The sequence below is a fragment of the Sinocyclocheilus grahami genome, unplaced genomic scaffold (assembly GCF_001515645.1).
Source record: "Sinocyclocheilus grahami isolate Dianchi unplaced genomic scaffold, SAMN03320097.WGS_v1.1 scaffold751.1, whole genome shotgun sequence".
NCBI classification, from domain to species: Eukaryota; Metazoa; Chordata; class Actinopteri; order Cypriniformes; family Cyprinidae; genus Sinocyclocheilus; species Sinocyclocheilus grahami.
In genome coordinates this window covers 170,934-184,849 of record NW_015505930.1, presented here as the reverse complement: position 1 = coordinate 184,849, position 13,916 = coordinate 170,934, and positions in this window count along the sequence as shown.

Genomic DNA, 13,916 nt, shown 5'->3' with positions numbered 1-13,916 from the left:
TGTATTTCCAAGGATTTTTTTATTATTATTATCTCTAAGGTTTTTCTTTTCTTTTTTACGTTTATTTGTGAAGGCCAACTTCTTTATGACATGCCTAAGAGTCTTGGCTACAAAAAAAAGCAATTGAACAGTTTCACCATTATTGCCCAGGAAAAAAAGACACAGTTCATTGAACATGCTGAATTTGTGACAACATGCCCCATTAGTTGTGACATGTTGTGACACTGTACGAGGTAAGTTGTCAAAATGGAGGCCTTCATGAAATTGCCTATTATAGTCTTTTAAGCTAAATTTAAAGTAAAAATATGGAAATTTATATTGAAATATATTGAATATTTAATTCTAAGACCAGTTAAAAACAACAATCCCTCTTTCATTGTGGTAAAATCTGTCATTACTGAAACATACTTTAGATATTGAAGATTTCCTGCCATATAGTTTCCATTTTGACACAGGATCTTTTCCTTGTGCGCTGAAGATGTCCACCGTGCGGCCACCCTTCACACACACACACACACACACACACACAAACAATGAGAAGCACTGAAAAGCAGATACTTAGCGAATGTTTAATGCTTACTGTACCTGATAATCGTTCCTGAACATACTTCCAAATGCAATGGCTGCTTTATTCTGTCGAATTCGAAACGAACAAAAGCTGATTCATAACCACATATAGAACTATCAGCTGTAGGTTACTGCAGCAGTTGCTAATGGTAATGGTAACTGACTAGCGCAAAACATATTTTAACCACGTTCACCCAGCTGAACGAAAATCGAAGAGTCTCGGTCCGTTTAGTCATTTATTAGTTGTAAGAGCGCTTTATTAATTAAAACACCTAAGTTGGTTAGCTGACTAGCTATTACACTGGCAAGACGCGGCAGTAGGTCGTTGCTATGGCAACGGGACGCTATCACCTTGGCAGTGGCAACATGAATTGCATTGAGATTGCCATTTAATTACAGTTTAAGCCAAATGTAAAGCAAATTTCAACGGAAGTGGAACTGAAACAGAATGAAATTCAAAGCAATTAATATTATTGCTCTGTGTAGTTTATTTGTTTGTTTATCTATCTATCTATCTATCTATCTATCTATCTATCTATGTGTCTGTCTGTAAATGTGAGAGGGTAAATAAAATGTGAATTCAACATCCTTTGGGGCATGATAGGCTATCATATTATATAATAGAATTCAACTCAAGTAATGAAATGTTTATGCATATGTGGTATATACACAAGCCATATACGGCATATAATTATATATTTTATAATATATTATATCCTCCTGAGAACCAGAAATAAAAAGCTTTGTGAATTTAGTATTTTTTCATGTCATTACATTGTTTAGAGCATAAGAAAAAAAATGGTAAAATAACATTTTTGAAAAATTATATTTTATTCATAAGTTATGCTATGTCCTCTGTAGAGGACACCAGGACTCAGTTTTTCAGTTTACCAATCAATTTTTAGGTTTCAGGATTTTTTTATAACTAACTTTGTTTAAGGATGATTCTCAAAATATATGACAAAATGATTTGATATACCATTTTGCTTCATGCAATATGTGTGTAAAAATTCCATAAACTGGTTTTCCCCTTAAGCACAATGTTATCTACACACTGTATCTAATTTGCATATTAAAGTGCTGTTGGGACAGCATGTTGAAAAAAGAAGTGTAATAATGGGAGTAGTAATTGGCCAGATTTTCATAATAATATCTAATATTTCATAAGAATATTGATATATAATTTTTTTTCCTATTCAATTCTTTTGTCTCCCAAAATGTATAATAAACATGCTTTTAGTCCTGGTGTCCTCTACAGTGGACATGCATGAAATTATGTCCTGTTTCATAACAGGAAGTCATATTTTGATTTGAAACCCCATAACATTTTCCTGAGATGTTGATTTATGACAAACAATTTGAAAATGAATCAGATTTAAATTATAATTACAAAATATTATCATATTTCCATAAGGATGTACAATTTTATCACTAAATTAATGTCAGCCATTTTTAAAAACCAAGGAGAGGGAGTGGCCATGGTGAAACATCCAATCATATGGTATTTCTGGAAAGCCCTGAATGTGCTCTGTACAGGACATCCAGACGTACAACTGTGACATGTGAGGTCTCAGAGAAATTCACTCAAATATAATGTCCACTACAGAGGCAAAAACTCCATAGCTGGGTCTCAGGAGGATATATTATATATATTATATTAGAACTGCCTAAAAGTATACGTTATCCCAAAATACTGAATGTTTACTATGTTCATGAACCATGGTATTTACAGTGTACTCCAATGTACTTAAAAAAACCTTGACATTATGCCATGATATCATGGCCTGTGCTAATTGTTAATTAACTTGATTTTATCTGAACTACTCTGTGTCATGGTGAATATGTCTCTCTTCACTCATGCAGAATGTCTTAATATTGTAGACACAGAAAGTGGACTAGTGCATTTTGAATGACAGTGCAATTGCATGTGTTAGAAATAACATCTTCCTCAAAGTCTTGCAACACCTTAGACCCACTGTTTTAAGTGCATTGTGAATCATTCATCATTATTGAATGGTGAATGTCAAATGCATGCGTTTTTGTAAGTCAGAGATTAAACTTTCAGTATTTTACCTTGTGACTCTGGCATCAACAGAGAATTAGTATTCATTGTGCAATGTGCGAAAAAATGAAATATTATCTGTTGAGTTCCTATCCATGATCATTTGGAGAGAGAAGCGTGTCTTGCGTTTGTGTGACAAAGGTTTAACTACTTTGAGCAGATGGTGGGTCTTTACATGCATTTCAATACTAATGATGCAGCAACTGCAAACTGCTCCCAAAATTGGATTTTGGAAGGTTTTTAATAAGTCTATTACTAAGCAATGTAAATTAAGGCCGTTGTCACTGAAGGTCAAATATGTAATTTGATGGCAGCTTGGAACGTAAGTGAATAGACACACTCATACAATCAATTAGCTAACAACATATTTGAAACAACAAAGGGTGCCACTTCATAGTGAATGCAGGCAATCTGTTGAATACTAAAAATTATTACCCCAGTTTTCTGTAATTCCCTCGGTGATAGGTGTCCGCTGAGCTGTCATTTCAGATCTAACAGAAATGCATTATATAGCCCTATGGATGCAAACAGACATTTACATCATCTTCTGTCTTAATACATTTGCAGAGTTCATATAAAGATTTTTATTGAGTGCATACTGCATAATAAACTATGCACTTATAATTACTGCTGTTGCCAATGTTAATTTACTTCAGCATATATGCATACAGTAAATGAAATTGAGCACTGAGTGAATTATCAGCTTGTTTTGGTGTGGACGTGTTTACATAATGTTGAGTTTTTTATTTTGTAATGAATTTTTCCATGTTGATTTTTTTTATTATCTCGAATATTACTTAAATAATTTCCTTTTTGGGTCAACTATTCCTTTAAAAATAACTTGGCCTTTTTTAAACAAATGCATGCCTTTAGCATTTAATTAAGCAATTTTTCATATAAGTAGTTATAAGAGAAACTGTCTGCTATGCAAAAATCTTATACTGTAGTTCATTATTATCACTATATATTCATATAGGAATGTAAAGGCTAACCTCCAGAAAGAACAGAGGCTTTAATTACATTTACTCTGGTCAGCGTAAGGTTGATTTTATTACTCTGATAAAACTGAAAAGTCTAAGAAGGCCAAATATGTTTCTAAATTGGGGTTATTATTGGTTTAATACATTAATTATATAACTTTCAGTACCACAGAAGGCAAAGATAACCAATGAACTTTAAATGTCTCATTCACTGTAATGGTGATGAATACTATGGCAAGCCATTTTAACTTTTATTCATTCTCAGGATATGAATTCTTGATATCAATAATTACATTTTTACTAGTTAAAATGTTAATTCTTGATGTCAGGAATTAGATTTCTACTGGTAACAATTGCTATTTTTGATATCAGCAATTACATTTTTACTAGTAACAATGTTAATTCTTGATATCAACAATTCAATTTTCACTAGTTAAAATGCTAATTCTTGATATCAGGAATTATATTTCAGTTAGTAAAAACTATAATTCTTGATATCTGTAATTGTATTTTCACTAGTTAAATGTCACCATAGGGTGCCATTCAAAATCAATTGTTGATATCAAGAATTCATATCCTGAGAATGAATAAAAGTCAAAACGGCTTGCCATATGAATCCTGTATTTTTGCTATTAGTTTGCACATAAGCATCTGTTTTATCTTTGTATCTACTCAAACATGTCTCTTGAGGTTCAGTTGGCTGCATGCAAACTGTAAAAAATATATTTGACTATAAAATGTTGTTTTTGTTCTAGAGAATGGCCTCAGCAATTAACTTATAAACCATAGACTTTCTAACCATCATTCCACTGTCACGGAAATGTGACAGGAACCTCAAGATTTCTTTGTGTGGCAACAACTTGACAACTTTTCCAAGTATACATGTAACAGCTTCTTTTTTTTCCAAGTAAACCAATTATACAGAAAATAATTGTGCTGTAAAACTATTTTAGATTGTCCGTCCCTGGTGTAGAAAGAGTTTTTTTTTTCATGTGTCATACACATGTAAACAAGCTGCTAATAAACTGCAAATTATTCACCGACAGCAAGTCAGAGTGGCTCAACAGGGAAACAAGTCACTTTGAACAATTAATGACTGTCTTGTTTTTCTGATTGAGGTGTGAAATTTTCCTTTAATTAAATGATGAGAAACTTATTTCAAACATCTGTTCCTGATGACCTGTAAGTAGAAAATAACATATTAGTCTTAATATGTTATATTTAACTTAAGTTAGGTTGGATATTTAAGTTATTTCAACCATACAATTCTGGATGTTACATGGTTACTTGGTGGCTTTTTGAGTGAATCATTAAACAATTAATTCAACCAATTTGCTCCCAAACATGGATTCATTCAGGAACGAAAGTCATCTACTGTATTTGAATGACATTCACTCAACCGATTCGTTAAAAAAAAAGCTCATTCAGGAACTAAACTTTGCTTTGAGACAGTTTATTCCGCTTTGACTCTGGGGCCGTTTTTGATGGCGGAGCAGATATTTTGTAAATAATGTAAGTTACTTAATATGAACCTATTTTTTATTGAACTGTTATATAAAATATAAAATATAAAACTACTTTTTAACTTAATGTTGTTTTGTTGTAAACAAGAGGATTAAGTAAAATTTCAAATTTACTCTTTTATACACATGCACACAGACATTATTTCATACACGTCATAGTCATGAGATGCAAGAAACATATGGCAAGAAATCTGTAGACGCACCCATAACAACAAAAGACAATACTTTATCGAACCTTTTCTGATAAGAAGTGTGCGCTGCAAACTGAGAATTTTTGACAATCGTTTCTGTCCAGTCTGCTCGTTTTATCGCGTTTAACCACAGCTGTCGTCGGTTTTTTGTTTGGCAGTGGAAGCAGATATGCGATCAAATTTCTAATTTGAGGCTGTATTACGTCGATTCTGGCACCCAACATCACAACAAGATGATATTTTAAGCTCCTTATGTAGCCGAACCTGCGCTGGTTTGAATGGGCCGCCTCCAGTTTCCCCTTTGTTTTGCTGCCTCCAGCTAGCGCTGTGACATCGCTGACCCTAGTTACCTGTGGTTGGCCTGGCCGTGTGTCACTCAGAAAACAACAGGCCTATCAGAAGAGAGGCTCATGAATGTTAATTAGACAGGCCAAAATCGACCTGTTCTCAGCAGAGCTACGGAGAAAGGAGCTGTAAAAATATATTGAGATGGTTTTTGATACTTATACCGCAAAAATATATTCTTAAGGGCATCAAAACCTAAAATAAAACCCCAGAAAGGTGTAAAATATGTGACCTTTAAATTCACTCAACTACAAATAGTTTGTTATAACAATTACCAAAAAAGTTTACATGGTTGTCTTAAAATTATGAGTTAAATATACATCAACTCAAGTTAACACGACAAAAGCTTTTTGTTAACTAATTATCCAGGCATAAGAGAGAGCACAAATAAACTATAATTTAAACATTTTTGTTTATTAAAACATTCACATATTAACACTGCACTGTCTGAAAAGTATATACTGTAAGTGTAAATTAATGTGAAAATAACTGCTTGAACAATAAAAAAACATAAGCAAAAATGAAAACCAAATAATTTGGCCTTTAAGTGCTGTGACAAGTCCCTGATAGTCTAACGCAGTAAACAACCCCACACAACGTGTTACAACCACAGATCACCAAGATTTCTTTTTTATTACCAGGACCACATCATTGCAGACTGATGGTGCTCACTTCAGTCACACACAACTATAATTCCAACAGTCATGTCCTTGATTAATTCCTGCTCCGAGCCTGTGTGCTCTAATAAAAACAAAGGGAAGCATTACAATGTGCCTTACAATCTTAAAGCTTCCAGACTCCAATAAATATGTGCACTTGAATTTAGGCAAAAACAGTATTATAACAAAATTATGACTTTACAAAACACATTACAGAAATACAATAATTATGAGAATAAATGATAAATAAAACTGTATTTAACAAATATTTCTAATATTTTCTGTATTCAACTGTATTTAACATTTCCATTTTCACTAAATGTGAGTACACAGTAATTACAACTTTTCAAATTTTTTGTTTTTTTTATGTTTATGCTTTTGGAAATGAATCTTTACTATCCCTAATTAGGCTTATTATTTTGCAAGTGTTTGGGGAAAGTTGTCCCTCACACGAAATTACCAATTGTGTGGGGTTTATATTGATACAATTGCATTTTGTCTGTGGAAATTCGGAAAAATAAATGTGACCGCACCTTTACTGTAATATGTTTCTAAGTGTAGAAGTTAATTTGGAAACTGATGAAAGAAGGTCAGATCTTATGACTTAAGTAGTGCTGCTAACTAGTATTAATGAGACATTCTTCTACATCACATATCTTCTGATTCCTCTTTGTCATAAACGACCTAGTTATGTCTGGACGTGTTAACGAGGAAAAGATAATCAGGATCCACTGTTTTATATGGCATGTGATTTGCTCATATTGATTTAGCTTTGTTCTAAATTCAGATTAAAAGCACAAGATAAAAGCTCTAATATTACAGCAGAAAATGCATTGTGAAATTCCATTAATTTGTAATATCCTTATTCTTGGTCTTTAAATAAATATATGAGCATGTGTTGGTGCACCTACTTGTAAGGGAGCTGCAGCTCTACTTTTCTGCAAATGTCAAAGGTTCAGTCGAGTGGAGTGAAACTCAGCGGCCAAAATACATTAGAAAGCTCTCTAAGCAATCTGCCTTGACATGCAATGTTAGTGGCCGTGCCATGAATTGTGACACATGTCATGGACATTGTTGCTCACTGAGTGAGTGTGTGATATTTCTTTGTTATGACAATACCATTACCTCATGTCCAAAAGCATGAGCTGTGGAGGGCTTATGGAAAAGTGTTCTGATATTTCTATGGATGTCTTTTACACAGCCTAAGGGATGTTAAAGACTGATGGATTGCTATAATGAATATGAATTTATCCAAAATGGCAAATAGGACTATGGTATTTTATTTTACAGGGCATTGCTATGCAGTTACTAAGGTGTTTTGAGAGGCTTTTCAGCATGTTGCTGTGTGGTTTCTCTGGTGTTTTCGGAGAAACGAAAGGAGATTAATTAATAACATTTGCTATTGTACAAGTTTAAAACTACAGTTTTAGAAGAGTTTTACCTGGAATCTATTAAAGGGGTGGTTCACTGGTTTTTTTCTAGGCTTGATTGTGTTTATGGGGTGCAGTCTAACATGTGTTAATGTTTCGTTGTTGAAAAAACGCATTATTTTTCACATAATTTACCTTTATTCCACACCGCTCTGTCCCTTCTCTGAGAAACGGGCTGATCATTTTCTGCTTTCCAGTGTCCAGTGTGTTGTGATTGGCTAAATGCCTCTAGTGCGTGTCTAATTGTCCCGCCCCTCACCTCAGCGGCATGTGCTCCGGTTGTATTGTAAACAACGGCGTCATTAATATCGCTTATAAGTTTGAGCCCAACTGAGAAGCAGAGGATATTATTGAAGAGGATCGTGCAGAACCTGTGCAAGCATGGCTTTTAATGGTAGGCCTATGTTTTTTGTTTGTTGTTGTCTCATACTTTTAGATACGCTGTTATTTGTAAATGCTACTGCTTATGTTAACTTTTAATATACGGTTTTATCCTGATTAAAGCTTTAATACAGGATGGCAACTGCACACGCGTCCATGTATAACGCTTCTCATAGCTATGTGAAAATAAGTGTATAATTGGAAGAGTTCATTGTTGGAGCTGAGCTGAATGAGAGAGGGAGAGAGAAATGCAGAGCGTGTGCAGAGCAGGGGGACGCGAGGAACAGTATTAAGAACCGCTGCTTTAGAACATTTATTTTGAAACTTGTGAATCCATTAGAATCTTTAGAAGACAGAATCGCGATTCATATATGAATAGATTTTTACATACACCTCTAGTTTTCTCTTCCTCTTCTCTAAAGCAGCGCAGCATGGCCTCGCCCCCTTTGCTGCGTGTTCCCGGTTCATATATGAATAGATTTTTACATACACCTCTAGTTTTCTCTTCCTCTTCAGCGCAGCATGGCCTCGCCCCCTTTGCTGCCTTTTCCCGAGGGCGGGGTTTATCTGGGTTTCTGATATCACGAACCCGGGAAGTAACTCGTTTGTAGTCCCTACCAGCCCTTTTTGTAGGCATTAAACTGCTAGAATTGTAAAAGACGATATCTCAGTTTGCATTGAACTTTCAGCTTCGTAACTTTGCAGCTATTGTTTATGCTCAAACAGCAACATCACACACTGACTAACGTTAAAAAAGTGAAATCACAACCAACCACTCCTGTGCAAACGCAGTGCTTCACCCGGTGGAGTAAAGTGCTCTGGATTGCCTTGGTGTTAGCGTGGTCTGCCAAGCACAGAAAATCAATAAACAGCTTCCACTTCAGTTTACAGTCATTTAGTATAGACATTATGTTTGTTTCTGTTCATTAGATGCATTAAAATCTCTTCACATTTTAACTATATGTGATGTTAACATAGCTGTGGGTGATAATGGAACACAGAGACTGATCTTGGCACAAAAATTGGTGGGTTGTGCGCAAATACTTGCTTTGAAAAGTTTATTAGAGAGTTATAGTATAGTGCACCTCCAGTCCAAATTTTATCTTTTGTGTGCATTTATTTATTTATTTAGTTTTTTGTGTGTGTGTGTGTTTTTTTTTACAGTTCTGTAATATAATTTTAAAGCAAAAAAAGTTGTTTTTTTATGGGGAACATTTTCTCTATTTTATACTTTTGTAATGATTCACTGCTGCAGCAGTTTCTTTATGCATATTTATACATTATATAAATAGACATATCTATATCTGTGGATTCAGAAGCAGTGTGCTTGACAGATGTCATAAAAACCTTGTATAGAAGAATATTTTGGTATAAGAAATAATGGTATTTATACAATTCAGAATTATAAAGTTATATGCAAAAAAATGAAAAGCACAATAAATACAAAGGGAACAGTTAGAACTGAGATTTCAGCTCATAGTTGCATTCCAAAATAACTCTCTTCTTTCGGAATGGAAAACTAGAACTACATGAATGTTTCTCTATTTCAGAGGAATTTGATGTATTATTGAACATGGTACATGAAATCCACAGTAGGCACGACGAGACTATTTGAATTGCTCACGCAACGGTTCTTGGAAACACAGAAACAGTGGCAAAAATATTTTTTGAGACTATACAGTATTGAGTGTCATGAGAACACTAACCAGATTATTGACGTCATTTTTTCATCCCACAAACCTCTAACTATCATCATTCATCTTAATTTACATTCCCATCGAAATATCAGTGCAAACATGTTGATGCACAGACAATGCAAATATATTTTCCATTGGATAAAACGACAGTTATGAGCATGAGTAACTTTACCAAAGCACATGCATGTTGCAAGATACTGTTCTTTATTAATAGGCCGCTAAATATAGGATTCATTTTGTACGTTCCCAAAATAGGACAGAAAGGTCGCTGAAAAACCAATACAGGGAAGAGGACATTAATCACAGATTTCTCAAGGAGAATTAAACTGACCTTTTGGTAGGCCAGGAACACACTGAAACTCTTGCTCACTCACATGAAATATGCTGCAGTAACAAACACAGCTCTCGCTGTTCTCTCAGAGGGAACATAAACGGTGGAATTTGCTCAAGGATATTGTTATACAGTGTTTTAACAATATGATTGACCCTGATTTGCCAATGCAATTGGGAATAAACTAGAGAATTATAACCATTTTTCACTTTGTCTTTTCCAGTGTTTGGGAGCACTAAACTAAAAGTATTTTTCAGTAGATAGTTTTCAGAAAAGTGTTATTTTAGTATTATTTATATATTATTATGTAATTTTTAGCATTTTAAAATATTTTGAATGGCTTTTGTTTTTTGTTTTCATTTCAGTTTTAGTTTTAGTAATTTTATGTGCTTTTGTATTTTTTTTTAAACATTTCTATTTAGCTTTCATTTATATTTATTCAGTTTTAGTAATTTTTGTATTTTGGCATAAACTTATTTTAATTCAGTTAGTTGCAAAGGCAGCATTTCAAAGTTTACAATTGTCATCTAATATTTATATATATTTTTTATTTCAGTTTTACTTCAATTAACAAAATAATTTTACCCCAAAACTCTACCCCGTCTCTTCAGCCTCTAGTTTCGGAGTTGGATTATATAAAACTACTACTAGATTATGTTAAAAGATTATGAAAACAAATATTTTTTCTTCTGAATAATGTGCGCTGATTAAATGTGGGCAATGTGTGCTGGAACATTTATTAAGACAGTAAATTAAATGTACCAAACTCAACTGTGTTTTTTGTTACAGATGGAAAAGTGTCTGTCAATAATGCAATAAAGCAAAAAATTTAAAATTTAAAATAAATAAATAAATAAACACTCTTTTAAAGTACCAGTAAGTGAAAGAAAAAGTGAGTGAATTGTTTTGTAAGTTGTGTGAAATAGGATTTCAGTTTGCTGGAGGCTTGTATCATATCTCTGCACTCGTCCACCTTAATTAAGCAGGCTGGCAAGTCCATCACTCTAATTCTCTTCCATTCTCTGTCTCCCTCTCACTGCTATCTCCCCTGTCCCCAAACTTCCCCACTCATCTTAAACAAGCTGCCGAATCTGTCTCCCTCACTTGCTTTCGCTCTCATATAGCAATGACTAATCCCTCTGTCTGGCGCCTCAGGCTTTGCGACGGCTCGCGTTCACATACTGACCTTTTCCCGCTCCCCTGGATTACTGTACACTTTTAGATTACTGTACAAAACAGAACAGTAAGAGAGTGTCGACTGCTCGAGGACCTTTGGCTTCTCAGTTAATGAGTTCCGTTTGTGTTTTCCCAGTAAGTCGGTGATGGAATATTAAGGTGAAGAGGCAAACAAAACATTTGTGAGATGCAAAAACTTCTTTGGAGTTTGGAGTACAGGGTGTGTTTAATTATTTATCTCCAAAAATGGAATAGGAATGACATTACTGTCGAAATGTCCATCCTCTATGCAGGTTGAGTTTGAAGCTAACAATCATTAAAGTGGAAATTCTTTAAATTCAACGTAAAACAGCACTCATATCCCATTTTCACTTCATAAAACAGCAAACATACAAAAAAAGTGCTTGACATCGGAACTCTATGAGTAAATGTATTAGAAACTTCCATTATAAGCACACATATGTTTATATTTACAAACTAATGAACAAGTGTGCAGCAAACTAGAATCACTGAATCATTCATTCAAATGATTCACTCAAAAATGCTGATTCATTCAGGAGCAAAACAAGTGAGCATCTTTATGAGCGAGTCATAGAATTATTCATTCAACCAATTTGTTCAAAAACACGTATTTATTTAGGAGTGAAACAAGTTTATAAATGGGTCACTTCATCCAAACGTTCAAATTAAATACAGTAAAATCAACAAATATGAAATTCAATAATTAAACATTCTATGAACCTAAAAGGATTCGTAAACATTTTCGCTAAAGTCAATATGCTCATACTTTAATGTTTCGGTGTCTATGCTAACATACAAAACGGTACCTACGATTACGAATAAAATCACATTTAACCCGAAACATTCCTTTAAAGTTGTGTTTTTGTAAATGTACCTGAAATGTAAAAGTCAACCCATGTTCTATTCCGTACCAGGAACTCCCTTTAAAAGCAGTCATTAGAGCGCGCCTCTCTCTTAGATAATTTATCTGAGGAGCAGGCGTGATGGATACACCAGCTCTCTTAGCCATGATGCATGTTTCTGACCTCTAAAGGATTACATTATCAATGAGAGTTATCTGCCGCAAGGCTGCCATGAATGCAGTTCATCGCACTGTGAGCTGTAGATCTCATGAATAACATGTTGGCAACTTTGAGCACTCAGCTGAAACACAAGCTGTGTGAAGTCCTCCTACATACATCTATGCTGTGCACCTCTGTCATGTTTACACCATCCATGATTAATGTGTGTTTTTTTAGGAGAGAAAATATAATATGACCAAATGAATGGCGAAAGAAGCACAAACAGACGTTTGTTCTGTGTGCTAGTTTGACTAAAATGTTAAAACTCACTAATGAATACATTTCTTTATTCAGTTTTCTGTTTCATTCCGAGGTAGAATTATTATGTATCTAATAATATTTACTTGGATTGGTATTGAATCTTAGCCCACGCTGTTGTTTGAAGAAGTGGTGAGGTGTAATTACTGTTCATGCATGAGGTAAATAAAAGCCAGCTCTAAATGCCATTTGAAGGCCACAGTTGATTGTTCGTGCAATTGCTCCAAAACTGGGCTGAAGCAAAACATTTACGCAGAGAAAACGTGCTGATAGCTATTATGTGTTCTTCATTAATTGACAAATGAGTTCTGAGAACAACAATATAATTCAATGCAAAGCCAATATTTAGCTCTGCAAAAAGAGCTTCGTGTTGCAGATAGATTCAGAACAATCCTGTTGTTTAGGTAATATATCATCAAAGAAAATCAACAGCTTTCACAAAAGGATGCCAGGTTTCAGTAAATGACCACGCTGTTGTTTGAAGAAGAGGTGAGGTGTAATTACTGTTTATGTATGAGGTAAATAAAAGCCAGCTCTAAATGCCATTTGAAGGCCACAGTTGATTGTTCGTGCAATTGCTCCAAAACTGGGCTGAAGCAAAACATTTACGCAGAGAAAACGTGCTGATAGCTATTATGTGTTCTTCATTAATTGACAAATGAGTTCTGAGAACAACAATATAATTCAATGCAAAGCCAATATTTAGCTCTGCAAAAAAGAGCTTCGTGTTGCAGATAGATTCAGAACAATCCTGTTGTTTAGGTAATATATCATCAAAGAAAATCAACAGCTTTCACAAAAGGATGCCAGGTTTCACTTTTCACTTCCTAATCCATGTGTTTCTCTTTTATGTCATTTTAACAAGCTTCAATTAAAGAACAGTACTTGTAGCATTTAAATGTCACATTTCTGAATTAGCATTGAGATATTAGATTGCATGCGCTTACATTCTCTCTCTCTCTCTCACACACCTACACACACACACACACACACACACACAAATGTCTGGTTTACGATCCTTGTCGGGACTCTCCATAGGCGTAATGGTTTTTATACTGTACAAACCGTAAACCAACTCTACTCCTAAACCTACCCCTCACCGAAAACTTTCTGCATTTTTACATTTTCAAAAAAAAAAATTCTGCATGGTTTATAAGCTTGTTTCCCCATGGGGACATCGGGGACAAAAGTCCCCATGAGTCGGTGTGTATTCAGGTTAAAGTCCCCACCAGGA